This window comes from Pseudonaja textilis, chromosome 10 (genome assembly GCF_049901715.1).
Source record: "Pseudonaja textilis isolate UNSWEBS1 chromosome 10, rPseTex1.2, whole genome shotgun sequence".
NCBI classification, from domain to species: domain Eukaryota; kingdom Metazoa; phylum Chordata; class Lepidosauria; order Squamata; family Elapidae; genus Pseudonaja; species Pseudonaja textilis.
The window spans coordinates 17,699,583-17,711,624 of NC_141999.1; the positions used below are offsets into that span (position 1 = coordinate 17,699,583).

At 49.1% G+C, this 12,042-nt stretch overlaps 1 protein-coding gene across 1 annotated transcript in view; it reads right to left on the bottom strand.

Annotated features, from left to right (window-relative positions):
• FXYD1 (FXYD domain containing ion transport regulator 1) overlaps positions 1-2,237 on the bottom strand; it is a 36,657-nt gene extending 34,420 nt beyond the window's left edge. The window contains exon 1 of the mRNA XM_087939919.1: positions 2,044-2,237. The gene's annotated coding sequence lies outside the window, so the exon portion shown is untranslated. The remainder of the gene's footprint in view (positions 1-2,043) is intronic.
• Between the last annotated feature and the right edge of the window lie 9,805 nt (positions 2,238-12,042).

A 12,042-nucleotide genomic window follows, 5' to 3' on the forward strand; every position in this document is an offset into this window, starting at 1 on the left:
CCTTCAAGAAGAGATTGGACTGCCATTTGTCAGAAATGGTGTAGGGTCTCCCACTTGGGCGGGGGGGTTGGACTAGATGACCTACAAGGTTCCTTCCAGTTAACCTGTTCAGTTAACCTTGTGAAGTGAATCGGGCTTCCCCATGGACTTTGCTTGTCAGAAGGTCACAAAAGGGGATCACGTGATCCCCCCTCCCCTCAACTGCCACCGTCATAAATACGGACCAGCTGCCTAGCATCTGGATTTTGATCACTAGAGTATGGGGATACTGCCAAGGTTGTACTTGTGAAAAACAGTCCTACGTCACTTTTTTTTTTTTTCAGTGCTGTTGTAACTTTGGATGGGCACTAAACGAACTGTTGCAAGTCTACCTGAACCTGTGGCCCCTATTCAAAGCAAATGGGATATACGGTGTGCTGCCTAGGTAGGGGGCCTGGGGGAGCACGGGGGCCTTTGGATGTGCAGCCTCAAAGAGGAAACCGCCCCTAACCTCCCCTGAAAAGCTGGCCAAGTTACGGGACAAGACAAACTTCCGAAAAGTTGCTATGTGACCGTTTTGGGGTTTTTTTCCTTTTTAATGCCACATCATATGAGAAGTCCTAGCACAGCCTTGCCTCGAATGACCCCTGGTCAAGCGTGGAATGCATCGCCTGGGGAGGGGTGGGTGTGGAAACGATCCTTCTACTAATCCACGAGAAGAAGCCTCCCTCATTTGGGGAGCCCAACCGGGTCGTTTCAGCGCTTTCCGCAGACTTTCCCCTCCCTCGTCCCGCCACCTTCCTCCACGCAGCTCCCAAAACTTTTCCACCTCCCCCCCCCCACCCCAGCTGTGCAATGAAAGGCAGGCAGAAGTTCCACCAAGGCGACCCTTTTCTGGCCAGGGCAGCCTCTCTCTCTCTCTCTCTCTTCCTCTGTCTCCTCTACCTCTCTCCTCTCTCCTCTCTCTCCTCCCTCTTCCTCTCTCTCTCCTCCCCTCCTCTCCTCTCTCTCTCCCCTCCCTCTCCCTCTCTCCCTCCTCCTCTCCTCTCTCTCCCCTCCCTCCCTCTCCCTCCTTCCTCCTCTCTCTCTCCTCTCTCCCTCCTCCCTCTTCTCTCCTCTCTCCTCCTCCCTCCTTCTCCCCTCTCCTCCTCTCTCTCCCTCCCTCCCTCCTCTCCTCTCCCTCTCTCCCTCTCTCCCTCTCTCTTCCTCTCTCTCCCTCCCTCCCCTCTTCCTCTCTCTCTCCTCCCTCCCTCTCTCCTCTCTCTTCTCTCCCCCTCTCTCTCTCCTCCTCTTCCTCTCTCTCCCTCCCTCCCTCCCTCTCTTCCTCTCTCCCTCCCTTCCTCTCTCTCCCTCCTCTCTCCCTCCTCTTCCTCCTCCCTCCTCCCTCTCTCTCTCTCTCTTCCTCTCTCTCTCTCCCTCCCTCCCTCTCTCCCCCTTCCTTCCTCTCTCCCTCTCTCTTTCCCTCCCTCTCTCTCTCAGGCTCGTAGCCGGCCCACGCTTAGTTAAAAGAGGCAGGAAAGTTTGCAGCTGTGCTCCAAAGAAGCCCTGATGTTACCCGTCCGACGCAGGCTGGGAGCAATGACGACTCCCGGTTGAACTTCCAAAGCCGACCCCCCCCCCAAAAAAAGGTCTCCCCTATGGTGGTCCCGGGGCGCTCCCCCTCCTTCCCTCCTCGAAAGGCCACCGAGGACTCCCTGGGACCTACCCCAGGCGCCCCTTCCCCCATTGCAAGAGCGGGTCCCCAGGGCCGGGAAAGTCTCGCCTTCCCCAGCTCCGAAAAGCCGCCGCCGCCCCCCACATCTTGCGTTTCACAACTTCGGGGTCCCCACCTGCCCCCCTTGCTCTCCTTTGGGGGGCGCTTCCCAACTTCTGCCAAGTTGCTTTCCCTTCCCTTCCTTCCCCTGCAGGCGCGCTTATCGGCTTGGAAAGGGGGCGGTGAGGAAGGTGGGGGGGAGCTCCGGCTGCCCCCTCTCCCCGACTCTGGCATTCGCGCTCGGGGAACCCCAAAGTCCTCTTGGCCATCTGCCCCGTGCCCCGTGCGCCCCCCCCCCCACACTTACTTACTTCCTCGCCGTGGAGGTCCGGAGCTCTGAGCAACGCGGGCGCTTCTTCTCCCCGCAGGGAAATCCACGCCTCGGACCGCAACCCCTGGGCGCCTGGTCAAGGATCCCGGGCTCCTCGCTGGCCACGCGCGAACCCCCTCCGGCCGCAGCCTGTGCCGACCCGCGCGCTCGCTGTCCCTTCGCAGGCGAGACTCCTCGCCCCGCCTCGGAGCGCCTCCCTCTCGCCCGCCGGCCCGCCCGCCAGCCGGCCGACCCCCTTCCAGCCCCAGCCCGGTCCCCGAGCTCGGCGCCTTGGAAGAGAAGCCGGACGTAGACTGGAAGCGGGACAGCGCGGCCTGTTCCAAGCGGGTTCCCAAATAAAAGGGAAAATAATATCCAATAAATGCATTTTATTCTCCTGCCTTCCATTCAGAGCCTGCAAGGAGGACAAGAGGACACCCTCCTCCTGCCTCCTATTATGCCCCCCAACGCCCATCTTGTAAGGTAGGCCGGGGAACATGGCTTCCCCTCTGTAGGCGAATTGGTAGGTTGGTTTTATTGTGGTTATTTTATTTTATTTTATTTTTATTTTATTTATTCGTCAAACGGGTCCAGGATAACACGTGTAGGTGTGAACACAAACATGAACAAAGGGAGTAAATGCAGGCAACATAGGAGCCTCTGTGGTGGCAGTGGTTAGAGGGCAGTACTGCAAGCTACTTTTGCAGCCAGCCGCCTACCATTTGGCAGTTCAAATCCCACCAGGCTCAAGGTTCACTCAGCCTCCCATCCTTCCGAGGTCAGTAAAACGAGGACCCAAGTTGTTGTGGGCAATAAGCTGACTCTGTAAACAGCTTAGAGAGGGCTGTAAAGTGGTATATAAGTCTAAGTGCTATTGCTAAATGAGGACAGCAAGGCAGGGGCGGTAGGCACACTGGTGTGCTGATGCACGTCTCCTTTAAGGACCTCTTAAGAATGGGGTGAGGTCTACGGTAGACAGTTTGAGGTTGAAGCTGTGAGGGGTTGAGGCTGTGACCACGGAGTAGGGTAGAGCATTCCAGGCATTGTCCACTCTGTTAGTGGTTAGTGGTTAGCAGCAGTGGTGGGATTCAATTTTTTTTTCTACCAATTCCATGGGCGTGGCTTGGTGGACATGGCAGGGGAAGATTACTGCAAAAACCCATTCCCTCCTCACCCCACTAACCTGCTTTCCAGCTCCGTTCTCCTGTGCAGGGCAACCAAAGAAGATCCAGCCAATCAGCTGGGACTTGAGAGGTGGAGAATAGATGGGGGCGGGGCCAGTCAGAGGTGGGATTTGCCGGTTCTCCAAACTACTCAAAATTTCCGCTACCGGTTCTCCAGAACTGGTCAGAACCTGCTGAATACCCACCTCTGGTTAGCAGGCTAGGTGCATCTCATGTTAGAGTTTGTCCCCACCATATATGATTTGCACAACCCGTGAAGCCAAAACAAAACAATCATTTTGCTGGATTCTCACATGAGGCCAATGTGTTTTGCAAACCGCGGTTTCTATCTTAATGCAGGGTGAAAGTCAGCCACATGAGGCTTATTCCGCAAACCGTGGTTACCCAAGCCATCTCTTTATCTGCTATGTAAAACACCCAGCCGCATGCTCGGGAACGCAATCTAATTTCAGTGCATCGTTAATTTTCTGCAGCATTAATTTTCTGTATTCTGCACAGTAGTGGATTTGTAAGCTGATTTAGCAGAACGTCACCCTATAGTTTAACAGAATTACAGTTCTGATTAACACCTATCAGGTGATCCACACCACAGCTCATCAAGCTGATAACCTTCAGTCTATTAACAAACGCTTATCCGAGAAAGTTATAAAGCCCTTTGGATTCTTATATTAAAAGTCAGCATAGATTCCAAGAAAATAAATTCCTCTTTGAACTCAATATTTAATTTCTTTCAGAAGTGGGAAACCCTACAGGTCACAAACAGGCCTTACAGGTAGTCCTTGACTTATGACTACAATTGAAACCAGAATTCCTGTTACTAAGCAAGGTTGTTATATGAGCTATGCCCAGTTTTATGACCTGTTTTGCAATGACTGTTAAATAAACATTAAATAAATCTGGATTCCCATATTGATTTTGTTAGAAGCCACTGGGGAGGTTGCAAGTGGCAACCATATGATGCGACAACAAGGGTGATTTTCCGTTGATTTTTAGCTTACTCCTCCCCCTTAACTCAAAGAGACTTAGCAAAATTATTAGCATTTTTAAAAGCTCAAACCCTTGATTATCAAACTTGGGTGGGGGGATGGGAACTACAATCTGTTCTTCAGCTACCAGATCTGAGCAAAACCACTAGATGGCAGCTAAGAGTAGATGTCTTCTGACCCTTTGCTGCCATCTAGTGGGTATATAGAATTTTGCAAGTCAAGTTTGACAGCCTGAAGACACCTTTGCTGAACCCAGTGGTGCTATTTCAAGTGGCGACTGGACTTTCTGTTTTTTTTCTTTGAAACAGTTTCGCTTCTCACCCAAGAATTTCTTCAGCTCTTCTTCATGCTGGCTGAAGAATTCTGGCTGCTGAAGTCCACCCATCTTAAAGCAACCAAGTTTGAGAAACCCTGCATTAACCATTGCATGACCACTCTATATGTCACCTTCTTTTATACTTGCATTTCAACTAGATGATTTTCCCTGATCAGCCAGTAGAGGGCAACCCTTTTCCACCAATCCTCCCTTCAAAACCAACCTGCTAGAAAGCCGTGTAAAGGTGTGCACTGACTACAGCGTCTTCTTTAGGGTTAACAATCTGCAAGACTTGCTCTCCCTGTCTCTCTCCTTAACGGTGACCACCTTCTTTCATGAGCTCTTCTGTTGTGCCTTTAAAAAGATGACTAGCACCAGAAAGTTAACAGGTGATGCTCTTTCAGGGATGAGTTCAGGAGAACAGCTCCACCTGTCGAAGTTCTCTGCGTTAGGTTGAGGCTTAATGATTGTGAAAACAACACACAGTGAGAGAGAGAGGGAGAAAGAGAGAGGGGGGGAGATGGAGGGAGAAGGGGAAGGAGAGAGAAGTGGAAGGAGAGAGAAAGAGGGTGAGAGGGGAGAGAAGGAGGGAGGGTGAAAAAGAGGGAGAAAGAGAGGGGGAGGGAGAGAGAAAGAGTGGGAGAGAGGGGAAGGGAGGGAGAGAAAGGGGAAGAAAGGGGGAGGGAGAGAGGGGAGGAGGGAGAGAGGAGGAGAAGGGTGGGAGAGAGAGGAGAGGGGGAGAGGGAGGGAGGGAGAGAGAGAGGGAGAAAGAGGGAGGGGAAAGGGAGATGGGAGAGCGAGAACGAGAACGAGAGAGAGAGCCACAGACATTATGGAGTCCAGGGCAAATTTACAAAGAGTGCTTAAGCCCAAACTATAGAAAAAAAGGTTACAATTTTGGTTGATGTAGCCATGGTGGTGCAGTGATTAGAATGCAGTATTGCAGACTAACTCTGCTCATAGCAAGGAGTTCGATCCTGACCAGCTCAAGGTTGATGCAGCCTTCCATCCTTCCCAGGTCAGTAAAATCAAGACCCAGATTGTTGGGGGCAATAAACTGACTCTGTAAACCGCTTAGAGCAGGGGTCCCCAACCACCGGTCCCTGGACCAGTACCGGTTCACGGATCATTTTTTACCGGGCCGCAAAGCTTGGGCGCCTCCATCTTGTTTCGATGGCGCTTCCAGGTTTTCGGTTGCTTCCGGGTTTTCGGCTGGAAAGCGGCATTTGGGTGCTCGAGCCTTAGTTTCGTCGAAGGGGGGAGGCGGCTTTGAACAAAGAGCCATCCCGATGGCGGTGGAGTCTCGCGTTACTCAGGTACCAGTCCGTGGAAGAATAAATAATCGTGAAACTGGTCCCTGGTTCAAAAAATGTTGGGGGCCACTGGCTTAGAGAGGACTGTAAAAGCACCGTGAAGCAGCATATAAGCCTTAAGTGTTAGTGCTATTGATAGGTGAAGCTAGTTTTAATGGGTGAAGCTAGTTTTAAGGCCTTGGGTGTCCTGAGTTGACTGGTCTTTCCTTAGAGAGATGAGTATTACCGTGTCTAATGTCAAGGTTGAACGCTACAGCCCTTTTCCCCCTTCTCCCATGATTGCCTCTCCAATGATGCTATTGATTGATTTCATGCATCAGGCATACCATATTAAAACAATTCCAAAATACAAATAGAAACATCTGGAAAAAGAAACAGAAACATCTGGGGGGGAAGCACAAGCCATTTAAAAAAGAACCATGTAACATCCCAAGAGGATGCGTCTACTTAAGGCCCCAGGCAAGGGAAGAGCCCAATTTTAAGAGCTGCTTTGAACAAGATAGCAGGCGGAGGGGCCCAAATAACTCTGGGGGGGTTGGGAGGATGTTGCCCGGCAAAGCAGATGCCATAAAAGCGAAGGCATGCTGCCTAGTTTCCATCAGAGCACACTGTTTAATGCAGAGGTCTCCAAACTTGGCAACTTTAAGACTTGTGGACTTCAACTCCCAGAAGGAGAATTCTGGGAGTTGAAGACCACAAGTGAGAACAGTTTCACTGACAGTGAGAACAATCAACCCATGGAACAGCAGTTGCTCTCAGAAGTTGTGGGAGCTTCATCACTGGAAGCTTTCAAGAAGAGACTGGACTGCCATCTGTCAAAATGGTGTAGGGTCTCCTGCTTGGGCAGGGGGTTGGACTAGACAACCTACAAGGTCCCTTCCAACTCTGATTATCTGTTACCAGTTAAGTCTTAAAGTTGCCAAGTTTGGGGACCCACCTCTGGTTTAATGGATGGGACATGAACTGGCCCAACTCTTCCAAAAGACAGGTGTCCTTCCGATCACCATGCCCTGTGTCATATCTCCCCATTGGGCATGGTGGTTGTGGGTGATAAGATTCTTCACCTGTCTGGCTACACAGAAAAAAAAAGGAAAAAAAAATTGCAGCTTCCAGCGTGAGTTGCAGATTTCTCTTTGACCACTAGATGGCAAGAAAGAGAGCCAGGGCGCTAACTATTGGTGGCCATCGAAGAATTGTCTACATGATATATAGCAGGGAAGGCTAACCTTTTTGTCGTTGCATGCCAAAGGTGTGCGCGCATGTGTGCCTGCACCCATAATGCAATGTGTGCGTGATCCCCACACATCCCTGCGCATGCGCACAGGCCACACACCCCTCCACATGCACGGCAGATACCTGACAATCGGCTGGTGGGAGGCGTGCGCGCATCCACAGTGGATCTGTCCTGGGCAGCGGCTCATGTTGCCGGGAGAAATAGCTCTGCGTGCCACTTTCAGCATGTGTGCCATAGGTTCCCCATCACGGATACCTGTCTATTTATTTATTTTATTTGTCAGTTGCTTACAAGATACAGGTATAAGAATAAACATAGTTTTGAATACCTGAGATCGATACTTATAGGACAAATAAAAAGAAACAATAGGACAGGGACGGTAGGCAGGATTGGCACGCTTATGCACACCCCCTACAGGCCTTTTAGGAAGGGGGTGAGGTCAATAGTAGACAGTCTAAGGTTGAAGTTTTGGGGGTTTGGGGAAGAAACCACAGAGTCAGGTAGAGTATTCCAGACATTGACCTCTCTGTTGCAAGGGTGCCCCTTGGGCTAGATAAATCCAGCTTGTAGCCAATTTGGAGTCTACATAGTTTAAATTACACCTTGTCTTGACAGTTGCCCCCATGATAAGGTTTGATCCTCCTTTTTTAAGGAGGGGACTGTTTTGGACCCTGAGTGCCTGGAAGAATTGAGCAATTCCCTTTTTTTTTTTCATAGGAGATTCGTCTTCTTCCTCCTCTGTGGGTTTTTCTCCGGCTCGAAGCAATTTGTCTTTCTTTTTCTTCAAACCCAGACAACTTTTTCACGACATGTCTCATTTGTGGGTACCACTAATTATTGTGGGAGTCCTGTCCATGCTCACAGACAAAAAGAAGTCTCAGCAACGTAGCTATTAGGCTCGTCATCAGCCACTGCCAAGGAAGGGGGGGTCCGAGAGAGAAGGAGCCAGGGTTGAAGCGTTGGGAGATGAGGTCTGGCCTCATTTCTTCCCCCAACCTCTGGTCAAAGTGGCACCAATGGGTCTCCCAGACAGTAATGGAGCTCATCCAGATTCCTGTCCGGCTCTGTGGATGGCAAATGGGAAGCAGACAGATTTGGGCCAAGCTGGGTCAGTTGCTAACTTCAGCGGCTATTATAAAGTTGAGGCGGTTTTCGGGCAAATCTCCTCTCGCAAAACAGAAGTGGTCTCTCTTTACCCTTGGTAAAACTTTCTGAGATTTCCAGAAAATAGACCCCCACCTCGGGCGTCTTCTTCTTCTTCTTCTTCTTCTTCTTCTTCTTCTTCTTCTTCTTCTTCTTCTTCTTCTTCTTCTTCTTCTTCTTCTTCTTCTTCTTCTTCTTCTTCTTCTTCTTCTTCTTCCTTCTTCTTCTCCTTTTCTTCCTCCTCCTCCTCCTCCTCCTCCTTCTCCTTCTTCCTCCTCCTCCTTCTCTCCTCCCTCCTCCTCCTTCTTCCTCCTCCTCCTCCTCTCCCCCCTCCTCCTTCTTCCTCCTTCCCCTTCCTCCTCCTTCCTTCCCCTTCCCCCCCTCCTCTTCTTCTAATGATGATGATAATAATAATGTTTTAATTTTATTTTTATTATAAACATATTTTCTTCCATTTGACAACGTGTCATCTGGTTACAAATATCTTGTGCAATACAGTTAATGCTTACAGTCATATTAATTCTTCCTCCTCCACCACCTTCTCCTCCTCCTCCTCTTCATTATTATTATTTATCTATTTTCCATTTTTGCATACGGTATAACCTATGGGTAAACAACTTTCCTTCCAGTAGTCCCGGATGCTCAGCCAATAGCCCTCAGTCCCGCAGCCCATTGGCCACCAGATGTCTGGGAATTCCAACACCTAGTGTGGTCCATGCTGGCCCATGTGACAACCGATCCAGCATCGTTTTCTGTAAATTAGGTCTCACCGTAATTGTTTATGGGGGAGACACCCTTTATCTGGCTCCTCCGGTGAGACCTGACCGGTATGGCTAAACCTCCAGCATCGCTCTCGTCTTCCTCAGAGCCCAGGAGACCCACAGCCATGTCAAGGTAGAGTGCCCATCACGATCTGCTTTTGCCACAGGCTGCTCTTACTTTCAACAGCTGCTCTTCAAGTCCATTCTCCCCACCCCACCAAAGGCCCTTGCAGAACAAAGCTGTGCTGTGTGTAGGGAAATGCCGAGCCCTGGGCGGGAATCTCAGCTTCTGGGGCTTTTGGCCAAACAGCTGGGCTCTTTGTAGTGGTGGGGCCAGCAGACTTTCCAGCTTGGCATTTGAGCCTGGACGAGAGGGGTGGAAGAGTGGGTGTTTGGGGGAGTGGAAACTATTCGTGTTGTTGGCAACTCCCTGGAGATGGAGAGGTGGCACCGATCTTGCAGAGAGCTGCCAGGTTCCCTACTTTGTACGCTCGAAGAAGGCAAGTACAAAATCTTGGCCCAATCTAAAATGCCAGAACTGAAGAGCAGATGGTGCAAGCCTTTAGGGATGAGAGTTTTAGGAACTTCAGCTGCTCCGCACCTGAATCTGAGGCAGAGAGCTAAGCCAGGTTTTTATTTAACCGGGTTGGGCTGAGTAAACTATGATGGGCAGGGTTGATGCAGCACGGCAGTGCTCAAACTCAAGTCAATAAAATGTAATTGCAGCGCTCATCTAACATGCAGAGTTGCAAGAACACCCCCATATCATGGTTTAATGGGATGGCTTGGATCACCAGGCAATGTCTGGGTCCCCTCAAGCTTTTTTCAGCTGGCAGCAAACCACCCCCGCCCGCCCACCCCCGTTCCAATGCTTCAGCCAGAGGGTCTTATAAATGGAGTCTTCCCTCAAGCACTGAAAGTTGTTTTGGGTTGTTGGTTTTACTAGGGTTTTGTGACCCAGAGTTGTAAAATATAACATGGGTGACCCTATTAAGATAGATAGATATAGATAGATAGATAATGAATGATAGATTGATGATAAATGGATGGATGGATGATTGAATGGATAGCTAGGTGGATGATAGGAAGGGTATATGCATAATTTTGTATTTATTTAGTCATGTTTATGTAGTGTATATTAGAGGTGGAGACCCTTCAAAATTTCATTTTAATGCATGACAATTAGTGTACATTTAAAGTGACAATAAAGTTATTATTCTATTCTATCCTATCCTAAGTAGGCAGAGATAGATAGATAGATAGATAGATAGATAGATAGATAGATAGATAGATAGATAGATAGATAGACAGACAGATAGACAGACAGATAGATGATGGAGAGAGAGAGAGAGAGAGAGAGAGAGAGAGAGATGGAAAGATAGATAGATGATAGATGGATGGATGGATGGATGGATGGATGGATGGATGGATGGATGGATGGATGGACGGCTAAGCAAAGCACAGTTTCAGTTTTGCAGACCATTTCTGGCTTACCAACAATCCCCAAAGGCTGTGTTCACATGGCCCATGAAGCCAGAACAAACCTCATCATAGTGTGTTCTGTGAATGATTCAACTTGGCCCCTGTGGTTTGTAAATCATGGTTAATGATTTAGCATGTTGTTTAACTTCTGCTACTACCCTACAAGCTAGGCTTCACACAACTTAATGGTTGGGTTCAGGTAACTCACAAAGCCACACAATTTTTTGATCTCAGTTGCTGTTTCACCTACAGATCGGTGTCATGCCTTGGCCCAGACCATACTTTGCTGAACAATCCACACTTAGTTGGTTTCTTGAAGGCTGGCATACCAGAATGATGAAAAAGGTCAAGTTTGTCAGGTCCAGCATTGTTCCTTGTTGTTGTTAGTCCCGAAGTCATGTTCAACTCATCGCGATCCCATGGACAACATTCCTCCAGGCCTTCCTGTCCTCTACCATCCTCTGGAGTCCATTTAAGCTCCCACCGACTGCTCCAGTGACTCCATCCAGCCACCTCCTTCTCTGTCGTCCCCTTCTTCTTCTTTTGTCCTCAATCTTTCCCAGCGCAAGGCTCTTTTCCAGGGAGTCCTTCCTTCTCATGAGGTGGCCAAAGTCTTTGAGTTTCACCTTCCGGATCTGGGCCTTCTAAAGAGCAGTCAGGGTTGGTCTCCTCTACGACTGACCAGTTGGATCGCCTTGCAGTCCAAGGGACTCGCAGGAGTCTTCTCCAGCACCATAGGAATTGACCAAGATCGGTCTTGCCACAAACAAAGGATCTTCCCGGTCATCAGAAGACTCAAACAGACAAGGTTGCTTCTCCAAAGACAAAAAAGGGCAGGCAATAAATGGTGATCACATGACCCCAGGACAGTGAATCAGAATAGAGCTGGAAGGGACCTTGGAGGTCTTCTAGTCCAGCCCCCTCCCTGCTTAAACAAGAGATCCTACCATTTCAGACAGGTACCTGTCTAATCTCTTCTTCAAAACTTCCAGCGATGAAGCTCCCGCAGCTTCCAGGAGGCCAGCTGTTCCACTGGTTAATTGTCTTCACTGTTAGGAAGTTTGTCCTTAATTCCAGGTTGGTTCTTGGTTAATTTCCATCCATTGTTTCTTGTCCTGCCCTCTGGTGCTTTGGAGAATAAATTGACCCTCCTCCTCTTTGTGCCAGCCCCTCCAATACGGGCAATGCAACTGTCATAAATACAAATGCTAATTGCCAAGTGCCCCAATTTTGATCACTTGACCATGGTGTGGTTTTTTTTTTTTTTTTTTGCTGTAAATGTGAAAACTGCCACAAATAACTTTTTCATTGCCGTTGTAACTTTGAACTATCACTAAATGAATGGTTGTAAGTCGAGGTGTTATGCAAAATTAAAATAAAACTTTGTGGAGAATATCTATCTATGTTGGAGGTCTCCAAACTTGGCAAGTTAAAGACTTGTGGGCTTCAACTCCCAAAATTCCTCAGCGAACCTGACTGGAGGAAGAATTCTGGGAGTTGAAGTCCACAAGTCTTAAAGCTGTCAAGTTTGAAGAGCCCTGATCTAAGTGGTCACTAGGAATCCAAAATAATTTGATGTTG